This window comes from Myotis brandtii, unplaced genomic scaffold, assembly GCF_000412655.1.
Source record: "Myotis brandtii unplaced genomic scaffold, ASM41265v1 scaffold547, whole genome shotgun sequence".
Taxonomy (NCBI): domain Eukaryota; kingdom Metazoa; phylum Chordata; class Mammalia; order Chiroptera; family Vespertilionidae; genus Myotis; species Myotis brandtii.
Genome location: NW_005370024.1, coordinates 3689510 through 3707556, shown reverse-complemented (window position 1 = coordinate 3707556; position 18047 = coordinate 3689510).

Below are 18047 nucleotides of genomic sequence, written 5' to 3'. Positions count from 1 at the left end.
ATTTATATTTCCATTAATAATTTTGTGAGTTGCATTCTCCCTTATGTTTTGACCAAGGACTATCATTATTTTTAATATTTGATCAACATTATTAAAAGCATCTTTATTATAGAACACCTCATTTTCATTCTCTTCATTAGTGCCAAGGCTGAATATTTGTGTTAATGTATCAACCATTTGATTTTTTTTAATCTTCCAAATTAAAGTGCTAATGTAATTTCCCCATTGTTCTACTTTTAATCCCTCTGACCAACCCCTTTCTACTACACCTCCAACCCTGCCCAGTGAACTACTGTTCTGCTTTAGTCACTAAAGATTGGTTTGTATGTTCTCGGAGTTATATAAATTAAATCATACAGTATTACACAGAATTACTTTGAGGTACATCACGTTGTAGCATGTATCAGTAATTCCTCTTTATTACCGAGTCGTTTTCCACTGGGTATATACTGAGGGTCACTTGTTTATCCATTCACCAGTTGACATTTTTTGGTTGTTTCCAGTTTGGAACGATTATGAATAAAGTTGCTATGAATATCATGTACAAATCTCACTTGATGTGTTCAATCTTTTTTTTTCTTTAGCCATTCTAATATGTGTGTAGTTGTATCCCATTATAATTTTAATTTGTATTTCCTGGTGACTGATGATATTTGACATATTTTCATGTGCTTATTTGCCATTTATATATATATATATATATTGTAAAATAAAAAGTATTTTTTTATTCTTTTGCCCATTTTTCATGGAGTTTTTAGTGGACTTTTTTACTAAATTTTCATAATTCTTTGTATATTATGAAAACAAGGTCTTTAACAGATGCATGGTTATCAAATATTTTCTTCCCATCTCTGGTTTACTTTTCATTCTCTCCACAGTGTTTGTTGAAGAGCAGACTTCATAATTTTAATAAAGTCTAATTTATCAATTTGCTATTTTATGGACTTGCTTAAACTTGGGTCACAATAGTTTTTCCAAAAGATCAATAATAGCTCTATGGTTTGCATTTAGAAATATGATTCATTGCATTTAACTTTTGTGAATGATATAAAGTACATATTGAAGTTCATATTATACATATGAGTAAATAACTGTTCCAGCACTACTTGTTGAAAAACTATCTTTTCTCAACTGAATTACCTTTTCCAAAAAATTAGTAGTCCATATATGTATACTTGTATTTCTGGACTTTTTAATCTGTGCTACTAAATGATACCATATTGACAATACCACATTATTTTGATTGCTACACTTTATAATAAGATTTGAAATATAGTAGTCCTAGACTTCCAGCTTTGAATTTCTTTCTCAAGGTTGTTTTGATCATTCTAGGATTTTTTCATTTCAGATATATTTTTGTATTTTCTTACCAATTTTTACCAAAAAATGTCTGCTGGTGTTTTTATTATGGTTGTGTTGAATCTATCTATGGATCAATTTGAAGACATCTTAACCATATTGAATCCCTTTACCTCGAATAGGGTATATCTTTCCATTTATTTGAGTCTTCTCTAGTTTATCTCAATAATAGTATTATGCTGTTGTGTTCTATAAATATTAATTATGTCAAGTTGGTTGATCATATTTTCAAATATGTAATATACTTACTGATTTTCTTTCTACTCATTCCATCAATTATTGAGAGAGGGGTATTGAAATCTCCGACTACAACTGTGGATTGAACTATTTCTCCCTTCATTTTATTACTGTTAGCTTTATGTACATGAGACTTTATTATTAGCTACATAAACATTTAAAAATGTTATTGTTGAACTGATCCTTATGAAATTTCATGATGAAACAACCTTGTTTAACCAAGCATTATTCTTTACCCTAAAATCTTCTTGCAGGGCAAATAATGTAACTTTTAATTCTTTCACTTTTAATGTGTTTGTTCCTTTATATTTAAATTTTGTTTTTTATAAACAGCATGTAGTTGAGTAGTTGTGTTTTTTTATTTAAACTGAAAGAAAATGAGTTAGTTAAAATGAGATACTTGTGTTAGACTATGTGTATCAATGTGATTATTGATCTGAGAAACTAAATATATTATCTTGTTATGTGCTTTCTATTTACCCCATCTTTTCTCTGTTCACTTTTTTATTTTCTGCTTTTTTTCTATTAATTCAATAGTTTTTATAATTTAATTTTATCTATGTTGTCTATTAACAATACTAACTCTTTCTTTTCTCATCTGAATGGTTTATTTGGTTTTGCATCTTTAATTTATTTTCTCCCTTCAAGTGATATTATGCTACTTAACAGTATAAGAACCTTACAATATCATGCTAAACTTTCCCCAGTGTTTGTTTCATTGTTGCTATACTGTTTACTTGCAGTTTTTATCTCTGGAAGTTCACTTTGGGATTTTTTTATATATCTCATGGGTCTACACTTATCTTTTTAAACATATAGAAAATATTTATGGTAAGTTTTTATGTCCTTGTCTGCTAATATTTGATTTTCATCCATGTCACATCTAGAACAGTTTTTAATCATATTTTCTTTTCATTATGATTTTCCTACTTATTGTATATTCATTAATCTTTAAACAAGTGCCAGACATTGAGAGTTTCACCTGTTATGGTGATGACTATTCTGAGTTTATAAGAAAACACTTGAGCACTGTTGCTGGACACAATGAAGTTTCTTATAAACAGTTTGATCTTTTCTAGTTATTTTGAAATTCACCAGCAATGATCAGAACAGTTCTCATTCTCTATTGGGCCGATTATTACTTACGACTGAGGCAAGACCCTTTGTATGAAATCCTTTTTTAAAGAAAACTCTAATGCCCCAAGTATCAGGAAGATTTCCTAGGCTGGTTGGTGGGAAGAGTTACTATATATGGTCCCCTAATCCCTTCAGATGTTTTTTTCTTTCCTTTAGCCTTGGAGAGTTTTCTCACATGCATGTGCTCATCTGCTGATTATGAAGAAATATGTTCAGCGTTTTCTCCCTGTGCAGCTCTGAGTACTTCATAATGTGAATTCTAGCTGTCAGTGTCTCCCCAGACTTTCCAATCAATCTCCACAATTCATAGAAATTGCAAGGGACCTGCATCCTGTGCTGCATCCTGCAAACCCACAAGGCAAGGAGACTAGAAACAGTGGGCTCACTCCTTTGTTTCTGAGCTCTCAGGACCACTGTCATTTCTGAGTTGAGGCCCAGTGTCATGTACACCAGACTGGAAGGGAGTTTAGAAAAGATATACACACACTTTGGTACTTAAAATTCACTAGGAATGTTGATAGGTCAGTATTTTAGGAAGTTGCACAATACAACCCCCTTTCCCAAATTACTTATAGTGGTCACTCCCTGTATTGAAATTCAGATGTAGAAGCATACCCAGGCATCATTTTATGCAAAGACCTTCTGAATTGTCTTTAATGTGTCCTAAAAGGTGTCTGCGCCTTAAGTCACACCATTAATGGGCTTGTTTAAGACAAATACTATGATTTCACCCCAAGGCCTCACGCCTCAGAGTGTTTTTTGCAAAGAATAAATATTCTGTGACATTTTGACCAACCTTTGTAGCTTCCTAGCTTAATCCAATGGAAACAAAACTCTCTACATGTGTCAAGATCCAGGCTGTGGCTTCTGCCTCCTTATGAGAGAGTTGCTCTGAAGCTTTACTTTTGTTTCTATGTCATTTTTGTTTTCTTAAGTTCAGACATTCAACAATCAGAGGTTAATACAACAGAAGAAAATTGGACGATTGCCAAGGACTATTACATCTGTTTGTTTCTATGATTATTTCTGTTTTGACCTATTTCTTGACAAGCCTGAATTGGAAATAAAATGATAAATATACCTCCTGAGTGAGGATTGAAGTACACCCAGGGGATTAAGTGAGCCTTAAGGGTTTGTGAATTGCCTCCACTGGCTGAGTGACTTAAGGGGGTGTTTGTGATCTAGGAACTCTCTTCCCAAAATAAAGTGAGCAGTTTCAGCAATTTAACTATAGGAAATAACTGATATAATCTGAAGAATTCTATGTCTTTAATACTGATATGAAAATTCTTGGTCTTAAGAGGAATGAAAGAGGACTAAAGGAAAAAAGAGTCTCAATGGTATTGAGTTTCAGTGGTATTGAGAGAAGATAAAGATAAGTAATGGTCAAGGAATAATTTAAAAGGAAACAATCAGTGAGGTAATAATAGCAATAGGAGTAACAATAAGAGCATGTTAATATCAATTGTTGTTTCACAAAACATCTACATATAGTATATAATTAGAGTTGATTCTCAACTCTAAAGATAAATATTATTCTCATCTACATTTTACAGAAATTTGGGTGGGGTTGAAAGAGATATATGAAATTAATTGTTAAATTACCTAGCATATCCCAGGCAAGTCACTTTGAGTAAGTACTTTTCTGAATCTCAGTTTTTTCACGGCAAATAGAAAAGACATATAATTCATAAATGTGTTATGAGAACTATAGTGTTAATATGTATGAAACTTCCAAGCCACATATTTTATGTCTAATATAGACCAAAACACCATTTAAAAGTAATTGTTCATTGTCACTGACATAATAAAACTTGTTAATCCAGCTTTTATGACTTAAGAGATTATCTAATATTTACTTAACCACATATTCTCTTCTACAAAATAATAATTAACATTATAATCATCTTCAATTTTCATTATATTTGTATTTTTCAGCTAGCAAAATAATTTAACAGGCAGCAAAAGTAAAGTTAAAAAATATATGGGGTCCAGTAAGGAATAATTACAGTTCTTTGCAGTTCTCTATACAGAATATCCTTAAGATAATAAGTAAATAATATGAAAATCAATATTTGTTGAGTTATTTCTATATGCCAGGTGCTATTTTAAGAGTTTTGCTTGGCTTTGGCCGAGTAGCTCAGTTTGTTAGTGTCATCCCAATATGCCAAGGTTGTGGTTTCGATCCCTGATCAGGGAACATACAAGAATCAACCAATGAAGATTTAACAAGTGGAACAACAAACCAATCTCTCTCTCTCTCTCTCTCTCTCTCTCCCTCTCTCATTTTCTTTCTCTCTCTAAAATAAATAAAAATATTTTTAAAACTTTTGCTTGCCTTCTTCAATTGATATTTACCATATATTTATGAAGTTAAATACTATTATTACTATTTTGCAGATGAGATCATTGAGGCATGGTCTACTGAGTAGATGAATTATAACTTGAATACAAATTTGAGGGACCAGCACAACCATGTGCTTACTCAATATTCTACACAAATTTCAATAATAATAACAGTAACAACAGAAATAATATTGAAAAGTATTGACATGTTGAGTACACACTAGATAGCTTATGTTTTCTATAAGTATTTTATATCTGCATGTACTACCCAACTCAGGATATTCAACATTACTAATTGGCAAGTTAGCTTGCTTTTATTTTTCCCCATTATAAATAATGCTACAATAAACAGCTTTGCATATAATTTCCCCTTCCCTTAATCAATGGGTTATTTCCATAAGATTGACTAAGACACAAAGAAATTCCAAGTCAAAGGATATACATAAGAACCTTAATGCACATAGACACATTTCTTTGGCAGTATTTCCTCCCAACACCATTATGAGTCATCACACGATTCCTAACAGAGGAGTTTATTGCTTTGGGTGGTCATGGTTTGCCCTTTGGGCCATACACATACTTATATGCCCACACACCATCAACTCTTATCTCCATTTTAAGTGGAAATTATAGTGATGTTTGCCTCCTTTTGGTTATAGTTCAAGGTAAAGGAAAAGTAAATTGAGGTGTATGAGTTATTGATTGGAAGCAGGGTATCATTTGTCAAAGCAGTCATCGGCCTGAAATATCAGCGACTGTACAAACACATAGGCCCTATCACGAATTTTCTGCTCATGTTCTGTTTTGGAAACACAAAGGCTTATTGATTGCATTCTCAAATTAAAACTCAGCTGGATGGTTGCAAACCCACCATTGCCTATAATACATTTATTTTTGAGACTTGTTTAACTATAGCAGCTGAGGAAATCAATGTGTGGGGTCCAGCTAGACTGACCTTTAACAAACAAATAACCTTTTACTTCTTTTTTTTTCCCTCCACTTCTCATGAAATTTCAGTCCTGCTCTTCTATGGTCTCATGACCTCATGGTATTTAGAAAACTCCACAAAAGCAGGATTAGGTACTTTGAGGTAAAGATGGCTTGATTGAGACAAAGGGAGTAGGGACATTTGTACAGGTTGTAATTCTTTTTAGTGTTTTTTAAACAATATTTTTGAGGTCCCCTTTATGGTGGTATCATGAGTGTGTGCATATGTCTAAACACATCAAATTGCACAGGTTGTAATTAGTGGTCCAGGGCACAGAACATCTATGAACTAATAACTAATGCATCTTGATGCATCATTATGCATATATATTTTCCTCTGCCATTGTTCCAGGAGGTTGCCTCTGAAGAAGTTAAATATGGTACTTCAGGAACAAATATCAAATAAAAAAATGAGAAGACTCTCAGGTGATATAAAAATGTATGTACACAGAACTCATCAAAGATGCTCAAGCTTCTTCAAGAAGAAACACATGCTGTATTGGTAATGTAAACAGCTATTTCACAAGGGATCTGTGTGTTTCATGTCTCTGGAAAACATCTCAGTGTCTGTAAAGATCTTCATTCATTGGCTGAGTCCCCTAATTAAGACTTTTGAGAATGGAGATCGATGGCAGAAGGTGAGAACCATACCACAGCAGTGTCATAGGGATGATATGGTGGCTGAAAAGAGCCTACTTTGGCCTCACTCATTGTATATTTTTTGGATCAGCCTTATTGAGTTTATAAATTGATATATGAAGAACTGCACATAATTAATGTTTACAATTTGATGAATTTGGACATACACAAATACCCGTGACCCCATCACCACAATCAAGACAACAGACATGGCCAACACCTCTCAGTTTCCCGTGTCCCTTTTTGTGTTTGTTAATGTGTATGTTACGAACATTCAACATGAGATCTACCCTTCTAACAACTTTCATTTGAAGTGCGCACTTACAGAAACCATGTTGTACAACAGATTTTTAGAACTTACTCATTCCTACTCTCAATTATTTATTCATTTATTTACTACACAGATATTGAGAACTGAGCCCCAGTTGGTGATTGGTTGTCCATATGCTCAGACACCAACTGCAGGAGCGGACATAAGAATGAGTAAGAACAATTCACAGAGCTCAGTTCTGGGTTGAGGCAGTGCCCACAGGGCTGCAGAATATTCTAGATTAAAGTGACCACAGATAACAGAGCTGAAAAGTGTCTTCTAGCCACAGAGACAAGATGCACTGAACTTAATCTTGAGAACCATGTAGACACTGGATTTGCTGAGAAGATGGAGAAACAAGGTCAAGCAGAGGAAGCACCGGTTTGCCAGGGGTTCTTGCTGGAGGAATGGGCAGATGGAGTGTATAGATGTGGAAAGTTTTCTCTGCCAGTAGGAGTTTTGAACTTTTTTTTCCATTTCTTGGAGCAGAAAAGCATGTTTTACTTTTTTTTTCTTTTAAATCTATTTTCAAACAGCAACCAATTTGAGTGGAATCACTGAACACTTTTGTAAAAGCTTATGGACCTCCATTTCACTCAAAAGAAAATCCAATTAAAAATGCTTATAAGACATGGCATGCCTTTCTTCCGTATCCCTCTCATCTCTTACTGGGTTACCCTCTCATTCACACTAAGCCACCCACAGGATTTCATCATTGTTCCTTAAACACTAGGTAGCCTCCTGTCTCAGGGTCCTTTCTCTGGTACTGCCCTGGCCAGGAAATCTCATTGCCCCAAGTTCCCACCTGCTCATTCCCTTTCTGTGAACCTTTGCTGTAGCCTCTCCAGCTTTTGCTGACCACTCTGTTTAATTTGGAATGATACCTCTAACCCAGAAGCTGTTTCCCCCTTTCCAGCTTGACTTTTTTTTTTAATAAATCTTTATTGTTCAGATTATTACAGTTATTCCTCTTTTTCCCCCCATAGCTCCCCTCCACCCGGTTCCCACCCACCTTCTGCCCTTACCCCTCTCCCACTGTCCTCATCCATAGGTATACGATTTTTGTCCAGTCTCTTCCCGCACCCCCCACACCCCTTTCCCTTTCAACATAGGACTTATTACTGTCAGAGATATCACTCATTTTCTTCATTTACCTGCTAGTCTTCTGACCCCTCCATTTAAATGTAAGTTGAATAGGGGCAGATAGGTCCAACCACTAGACTTAGAAAACCTGTTGTTTCCATGAGTTCCTGCTCAGTCCATTCTTCAGTGGTGAGCATGTGCCCTCTGATTGCCAGGACAATCACCTGCTCCGGTGCCCAGGGATGTTTGCTAACTCTATCTATACATTCTCTGTTGTCCTGCCAAGACTGACAGCCTGATACACAAATTCCAGGTTTGTCAATGTTACCTTCTTTCTTTGCGTGGTTCTGAAACACAAGGGAGTGGGTTTGAAACCAACAGCTTACTCCTGGGATACTAATCCGCTACAATGAAATTCCTTTATATTGGGAAGAAGAAAAACATTGTGCTGGAAAGCTGAACTTTGATCAAGTGGGGCAAAGGGAACAATAGGAAAGACAATATTTTCTATAGTCACAGGCTAAGGAGTCAAGAGTCACTGATTCAGTAGCTTTAACCTAAGTTACATGGACTCGGATATGTCACTTTGGTGTCATTATGACAGAATATAAACAACATAATTGCTTGCTCTCTTCTACACTTTGATGGAGATATCACCAGAAGTATGAACCCTGATAGACACATGTTGGAGGACAGCTTCCCAATCTCCCAGCTCTTCACACCATTAGCTCCATCCTAAAATCCTCATCCTTCCCCTGGTCAGCATGCCCCTTCCTCGGTAAGATCAAGGATGCACCCTCACCTACAGCTCTTTCTTAGTCTGGTTTCCAAGAGAAAAAGCAACAAACTCCCCAACAAACTGACATCAGAAAAATAACAGTGTCCCTCCCACAAACTCAGCGGCAAATAATATAGTGTTCATAGAATCATATAACAGAAACCCAGTGCAAGTAGCGAATGCTCTTTCCAAGAGTACCAGTGTCTCTTGTCAAGTTAAACTTATAAAACAATGTTCAGGAAAACTACAAGAAACACACGAGGTACTGTCTTAAATAGAAGGGCAGTTTTCAAACATGAACTCCAAAGAATGACATTAATGTGCAAGCCTCACCTCACCCAATTTTAAATTTTAACATCCTGTTTTCTTTAAAACCAAGCAATCACTGCACATTCTGAGATTGGCACCAATACCAAAAAAAGCAAATCCACATCTCCATTAAGATTAATGTGTTTATTTGTACAACTAAAGGTGTGTGGCCAAATATCACAATGTTCAGCTTGGAATGCTATGGTTTTTTAACGTGAAATATAAATTTTATTTTATTAATGGCAGCAGTTCAAAGGAAACAAGCATTTTACTTCCTTCCCCCACCAAAGATTCTTTTGTAAATTTGGGGAATGGGTTGTTCCACTGTCCCTGTTCAAGTTTCTGTTTTATTTTCTTGGAAAATGGCAGCAGTTCAAAGGAAACAAGCATTTTACTTCCCTCCCCCACCAAAGATTCTTTTGTAAATTTTGGGAATGAGTTGTTCCACTGTCCCTGTTCAAGTTACTGTTTTAGTTTCTTGGAATGGCTTAGAGCCTGTTTTTGCGCTGGTAGTCAGAACTGCCTAGGTTCTGTGCTCCCTGGAGTAGGTAAAACTTTTAACTTTGCAGGAGGCGTAGAATGTGGCACAGGTGATGTGACTGCAGCATTACATAAAAGGGTACGGTCTTTTTTTTTTAGTTTTATTCATTTCAAATGGGCCGGATCCGGCCCGCGGGCCGTAGTTTGCCCACGGCTGGCTTAGAGCCTGTTTTTGCATTGGTAGTCAGAACTGCCTAGGTTCTGTGCTCCCTGGAGTAGGTAAAACTTTTAACTTTGCATGAGGCATAGAATGTGGCACAGGTGATGTGACTGCAGACACAGAGCTTGCTTTTCAGGGCCTGTTAATGGGAAATGCTTTATAAAGGACACTATTATTTGCCTCTAACGATGACCCTTTCCTTCACCAAATGAAGAAACAGTCCCGCTGAACACTCAGAGATTTTGTTAAATGGTCCATTTTTCTTTACATTTCTCTTACATTTGTCATCAGGCCTTTCACAATGTAGAGGGAAGAAAAAAGAGGCATGAGGCCATTCGAATTGAAATTTCAAATTATGGGATATTGGAGGGTATACTGGGTAACAGCATGTTCTTTCCAATTACAAAGAGTTAATTATGCTTTTTAAGAGGAAACTGACATTTGTTTAGTGCCTACCATGTGTTCAGTGGTTTCCATTTTAAATTTGTTATTTTTCTCAATCCCTATAAGACACATAATCCCCCCTCACATGAGGAAAAATCAGAGAAGCTAAGCAAATTTGCCTAGAATCACATAATATTATAACATGGGAATTAAGAGCAAAAACTCCATCATCAGAATACCTGGCTTCAAATCTCACCTCCATCAATTGCTGATGGGATGTAAATTGCAGTCTTACAGGCTGCACAATGAAGTTGATCAATCTTCCAACATAAAAATATTGATAAGTTATAATTTGCAACAAAATAAAAATATGATGCACAAAACTTTAAAATATACTTTAAGGCATAAAAGAAAAGGTTTGACAAACAAGATATAGGAGAGTTTAAAACCTAAAACAAACAAAGCAAATCTTATCATTTGCTACAACTAGAGGGTATTATGCTAAGTGAAATAAGTTAGACAGGAAGACAAATACTACACGATTTCACCTAAATGCAAAATCCATAGAACAACAACAGCAAAAAGAAAAAAAAAACGACTCATATATACAGAGAACAAAATAATAGTTGCCAAATGAGAGAGGAGTTGAGAGGCTGAATGAAAAAGATGAAAGGATTAAAAGATACAAATTAGTAGTTGAAGAATAGTCATGGGAATGTAAAGGTCAGGATAGGGAATATAGTCAATAATATTGTAATAACTATGTATGGTGCCAGATTCGTAATAGGCTTATCAGGGGGATCACTTTGTAAATTATATAAATGTTTAACCACTATGCTATTCACCTGAATCTAATATGAAAAACATTGACTGCCAACTGTAATTTACAAATTAAAAATAAAATAAAATCTTAATGCAAAATAAGGAAAATATATTATTAGATTAGTATATGGAATAAGATAAATTATCAATGAATGTAATTATTTTTATCCCATTAGTTAAAATAATAATTTTAAAGATTAAAAAAAGAAAGTATCAGGTTATTCTAAGATATTAGCAAAAAATAGTAAATTATATTTAGCATTGGAGAGACAGGCACTTTTATATGAAAATGTAACAAAGCAATACTATAATTTTCTCAGAGTAGGTTTCTAATATATTCTTATAGATTCACATTATCAGAACATGAAATATCTAAGTATTAATCTTGAAGAAATAATTGATGTTATGGATTGAGTTATACACCCCCCAATAAAATTCATATGAGAGGGCATCAGCTTTACTCAGTCTACCAATTTAAATGTTAATCATACCCCAAACGGGCTCACAAACAAACCTGAAATAATGTGTGAACAAATAAAATATTTGGGCACCCATGGGCCACACATCTTGATCCACAAAATTTACAATTAGATATAACATTATAGTATTTACTCTACCTGTGTTTCATATGTGGCTTCATTGTGTCTTCAAGTTTCTATTGTGTCTTCAAGTCTGTTGATCTTTTCTTCATGTGTCTAAACTGCTATTCATTCTACTCAGTGTGTTTTTAATGTCAGGTACCATATACTTAATCTTCACAGTTTTTCCTGAGTCTTTTTTGTATATTCTATTTTTAAAAGCATGATCGTGTTTCTTAATATTTAAAATATCTATTTAAATATCTGGAACATATTATAATATGTTTTCTAAAGTTCTTAACTCTATAATTTCTGTCATTTCAATATCTGTTTGTACTGAAAACTGTTTCTCCAGTGGGTCATATTTTCCTGCTTTTTCCTAATCTATTGACTTTGGATTAAATCCTGAAGTTTGTGAATGTTATATTCTTGATTGCTAGATTTTATTTGATTTCTTTAGAGAGTATTGGGTTGCATCTGAGAAGTAGTTTAGCTACTTTTGTGTTAGATTAATAATTTTGAGGACATTTTTATTTTTAAAGTGAAAGGGACTGACTATGCTTTATTTTTCAGAGAGATCCTAATTTTCTTAAATTACTATTTATTTAAATTATGTGATTCCCATACACTATTAAATTGAGATTTGATTTAGTGTATTTATTGAATAAATATTATGTATAATAACAATTTCCTGAAAAATGGTTTATTACATTCAATTGAAGTTATTTTTATTACAGTCCTTGCCAAAGCTTTAGAGAAGAATGTAAATGAAGATTTCATTTAATACTTGGCAAATTAGTTTTGTTAAACAAACCTTTTAATATACCATACAGGTCCTAGAAAATGAACATTACTCTCATGCCTCTGCCACAGAGGGTGATTTTATGATGAAATAAATGTTGAACATTAGAATAAGTCAAAATAAGCACTGAGCTTTAAAAGCTAAGCTATAAAGATTGATTTTTTTGTGTGTGTGTGGGGAAGGGAAAGGTAGTGAGTTTGGAGTAGAATTTATCCTGGAAAAAGCTCTCTTTACTCCAAGGACACATCTTCACTCTTGTCTGTACAAACTCCTGTGTACTCAACAAGGTGCTTCCAGAAGGATTCCTCATAACATTCAACTCTGTGTGATGTCTGAAAACTATTTAGTTTACAGTTATTGAGTAATGTTTTTTTCTTATTATTTTTTCTTCTCTGCCACATGGGGTTTTACTCTCTCCATCAGCAAGTTTGTATTCAATGAGACTCGAGAAGTCCCCTGTAAAGATATCTGCGACTGCTTCTCTGTACATCTCCCTTCTCTGGGGCACTCAGCCCACATGGTCTAGCTGCCCTGGCCTCCCCTACTATTGTCTCTCCCTCTTCCACTCAGTGAGATTGCTGGTCTGTTTGGCATCCCCTGCCTTCCCTCATTAGCTCCAGTCAGAAAGCTGGGCAATCACTGGGCTCACCCTGTTTGTTTTATTTTATTTCTAGGCATCAGTTTTTGCTGTGCATTGTCCAACATGTTAAAATAGTTTTATATTTTGTTCATTACTTTTTAGTTTATACTTCAGGAGGGTAATTTCAGACTCTTTCATTCCATGATGGCCAGAGGCAGAAGTTTAAAATGCATTCTGTATTCTATTTTCCACCTTAAATTATGATCAGTCATGTTGTACAATATACCTTCTTAGTGATTCTGCAATAGATTAAATGCCATAAGACACTCAAAATGCCAACATGTGAAAATGCTCCCAGATTTAATTTTAATTGTGCCCCATAACTTCAGGAAGAAATTAAAGTCTAAAAATTAAAAATTAACTAACTTTGCAGGTTAAACTCCAAAAGAATTAATGTTTAAAATAAAATTCTCCTTCTTTGTGAATTAAAGTTCAAGGAATTGAAAGACTAAAATGCACCCCTCCCAACTTCTTATTTGGCTCATTTTCAACAATACACTCTTGATGCCTGGTTGAGTAAGGATTCATTTTGTAGCAACCAGAGCCTCTCTCTCTCTCTCTCTCTCTCCCCTCTCTCTCTCTTTTTATTTCCATGGTAAATTTTATGTTTTGCTCATTCAATAGACAGTCTAAATAGAATTCACAATATTATAGCACTGACCTTCAGAGAATGTCATTTGAATTATTACTATCTTCTTGCAAGTTTTAGAAATGTACAATAGTGGTAGCCCAAGTCAGCAAATATTTTAAATGATTTTGCCTCCTACCTATTATGCATTTATAAATATAACTATACCCATATTTGAAACTATATATATGTCTATTCCTCTTATTTTCCATTTCTCCTTTTATCCTTGAAAATAATTGCCAATCTATGAATTTTTTCTAGTGCCATTATGTCCATTCTTTTCTATTTAGGCTTTTTAAGTTCTTTGGCCCCTGAACTTCCTCTTATGTGCCTACCTGCACTGTCTCTTACAATGGAATTTGTTCTAACCATGTTTTGCTCCTTCCAACAGGAAGGCATTATTTAATCTAGAGCTAATTTGAGACCAAGTGTCTTGGATAAACCTGTGGACAGGGTCAGATTCAGCTTTTGTGGGGTCTCACATTTGCACAATTTGCAGCATCTTCTTACAAAAGAAAAATAATATATAATTTCATTTTAAAGCCATTATAATCTCAGCTCCTGCTCCAGTGCGCAATGCTTTTGTATGAGTCAGCATAGAGACTGGAGGGCTATTGCTGGGATCCTGGTCTATGCCACGATGGCAAATAATCTTATAACCAACCCTTCACAAAATATGCTTGTGATTCACATACAAATACCCTACTCAATTCAAATTGTATATCCACTTAAATTCCCTGAAGTTGGATTCCCAAAATATCTACAATAACTCCCACCCAGCACATCTATTGGGGAAGAAAAAGGGAGGGCAAGTCAGAGTGTAAATAAACAAAGGTCATAACTGATTGGGATTAAATATTTGATGGTTGTCAATCTTACAAAACATATGACCGTATGAACACATTGCTGCAAAGCTTCAGAAAGCTTTGGAAGAAAACTACATTAAAGGGACCCTGAGGTCTATGCTTGTTTACTTTCACCATAAATCCTCTTACAGAGAAGTGTTGACATCCAACCAGGTCAGCTCCTGGCCCTAAAAGAATAAAATGTAGAGTCCTTACTAGTAAGATAATATTGCATGACTGCTCTTGGTACTAACCATCAAAAATTGGGCCCCACTACCTTTGTGTAGCTCATGGGTAACCCATGTGCCTATCATTTGAAAGCAGACAATATTGTTCTCTCCTAGAATAACTAAAAGTCCAAGAAGACCCTCTCTCTCATGGTAAAGTGTTTGCCTTGGCCAACCCTACTCAGAAAAGGCTGCATTTTCTTAACTCTAGATCGAGTCACATAAATTTAGTTCACCTCTCTGCTGAGGCCCGTTGCAGCTTTACCTGAATTTGTGAATGAGCTCCACTGAGCAAGCGTGAGCTGTGGCCACTATTGAAGTTGGTATATGGCTGAGGCTTCCACTGCAACCTGTGACGTGCTAAGGCCAAAGCTTTTGCAATGTGTGGTCAGGGCTTAACAACTCTCCATGCTTTCTACCAGTGAGCCTGTAATCGTAGCTCGCCTGAGATCTTCACCTTTGCTGAGGCTACTGTGTGCAGTATTTTCTCACCAGACCATGGTCTCCATAGCTTTGTTGAAGAGCCAGCACTTCTTTTCCATTGCTGAGCCTAATGGCTTCCATTTTTCTGTGACCCACACATTTTCTGAGGATCACTTTTACATAAAATAAACAAGGTCCAAGCCCCTATTGCATAAGGACTTGCATATATGGTGGTAATTCTATAAAGCATACTGCTTGCCTATGCACAAAATTGTCCTAAATTGCAGAGACCAATTAAGTTTAAAATCCCATGTGCTCTAAAGTCTAAGCCAGATGCTCAGGTGGCTGTGGTTAAAATCCAATTAAAAATATAGGCTCATAGCCTAGCATAAGGCTGTATAAATCATGAAGCTTAAAATGCCATATCCACACAATAGACCCAACACTAGGCATGTTGAACCCACCAAAACGTTTCCTTTGTCTTATTTTTAAACTAAATATCTATTGTACAGACAAATCTTAGTGTTATGATATTAATATTAGATCCATATGCCAAGGTTGTAATCTTTGTTCTGACATTTACTAGTTATATGACTTCAGGCAACTTAATGTCCCTTCTTTTTGCTTTAAGTTTCTCATCATTAAAATGAAGATAACACTATGATATGGTAACACTGTATGATAGCATATGATAATGCTATGATATAATAATATAGAGTTGTTATAAATGAATTCATATTTGTAAAGCACATAACAAGTGTTTTATAAGTGTTTGTTAAGCATACATACATGCACCCATACATATATTAATTAGTTAATCAGACACAGCTTATTTATCAAAGTCCACAGCCTATACATGCATTAAAATGAACTCAACCTCCAAACTCCAGTTTCTTTGCTGTTCTCACCTGCACCAAAGAGGAGGAGCCTTTATGTTAAACGTGTTGCCTTAAACATTTTCCCCAATGCTTCTGGCCCATTCTCTATATCTTGGGGTTTGAAGATGCTCAGTGACTGGCATCCCATTTTCTTTTCTTAGTTCTGAATAAATGGAGAAATAAGATAAAGTAGGGCATATGAGGCTAAAATACCAACTTTATTGCTGATAAAGCTAATATTAATTAACTTGGTTTGTATTTATTGGCCTATTGGCTTTCTAATAGAACCTCAAATAATTTAAGCAACTTACCTGTTCAGCATGGCCATTTCAATCTAGAAAAGGTCTCTTTATATGTACTGTGTGTGTGTGTGTGTGTGTGTGTGTGTTCCTTTCTGTAAAACTTATAACAAGAAGAAGTAGAATAGAATGCATATACTTGCAGGTACCATTCACCCAAAAATAATGAAAGAAAAAATGACTTGGCTATTTTTCTCCAAGTTCTTCTTCCAAACTCACCAACCATGTAACTCCTCAGTAATGGGAAAGAAATGTGGGAATGGGAACAGATCAGAGGTATAGGGCTAACAGATGGTCAGTCAGCCATTGTCATGAAATACTGGATTACAAAACACATACAAATTCAGTAGCTAAATGCAACACTCTTTATTCTTAAAAATATGAAACTCGGATGAGGATTGGGTGATCTAGCAAGGCTGCTTTGCCTCAACTTACAGGTTTGCTGTGCTGATTGGGGTGACTCTACCAAACTTGCATTTACTCTGGGGCCCTGGCTGAAGTGAGAAAAAAGACAAGAAAATTCTCCTCAAGGTGAGGACAGAAGCACAGATGGGAAAGAGAGAGGAAACACACACAGGGCCTCAAGATCTATATTCAGATCCAGCACATCTACTCACACGCCTTCTGACAAAGTCACATGGCGAAGCCCAGCATCAAGAGGGAGGTGTACACTCCACACACAATGAGGCCACAGAAATGCAGGAAGGCAGAGAAAAGTGAAAAGTAGGCAGCAGTGATTCAACCCACCTCAAGTCCCTAACCCAACTGTCTGGCAGGCTAAGCAAGATTCCTAATGTCATTCTCTATATTAAATACTGCTAATGGCACACACACGCGCACACACACACACACAATTTGAGAACCTGCTCCAAACAACCAAAAGGATAAAAACAAATAAACAAACATTGGCATCATTGCTTGAATTAATGATGGTAGATACTCAATTTTTTGATGAATGAAAAATGAATGAATGATGAATAGTTTTATGCCTGGAATGTTACTTAAACTCATTGAGTCCCATATTTAAAACATAATTATGAATAATTTGGCTATTAAAATGGTCATAAAGAATCTCATTATTAGTAATTCAGGAGATTGTACATTGATTTTCATAGGTGTTTTCAAACGCATTTTGGAGTTATTATTATTATTTCTTTGGTATCTCAATCCTTGCCTTTGTTTTTCAAGATTTCTTTTCCTGTACTAAATCATTCAATTTTTCACTTTTAAAAATACTCTCTGGACTTGTGTTACTTTAAGGCTTTCCCTTACTCCTGAATCTTTTTTTAGGACTCTGAAATTTAATGATACAGATTTTAAATGAGAAAAGTGATCAAAAACACAAGACCTTAGAGCTCTAGACCCTTGCTTTTAAGTAGATGGAGATTATATCTTGATTTCATGTTACTGTAGTTTATTTTTAAAATTAAATAAAATGAAAGATCTGTTATAACCTAAAAGGATAAGATCAATATTTTGACAGTATGCATGTCAACTGAGGTTGAAGATTGACTTACAAGTCCCATATATTTAATATATTTGTGCATATGTTATAAAACTACAGAGTAATTTTGAGCAAACTTAAAAATACATGAATACATATGAATTTAAATGACATCGAAATACCTGGGTGGAG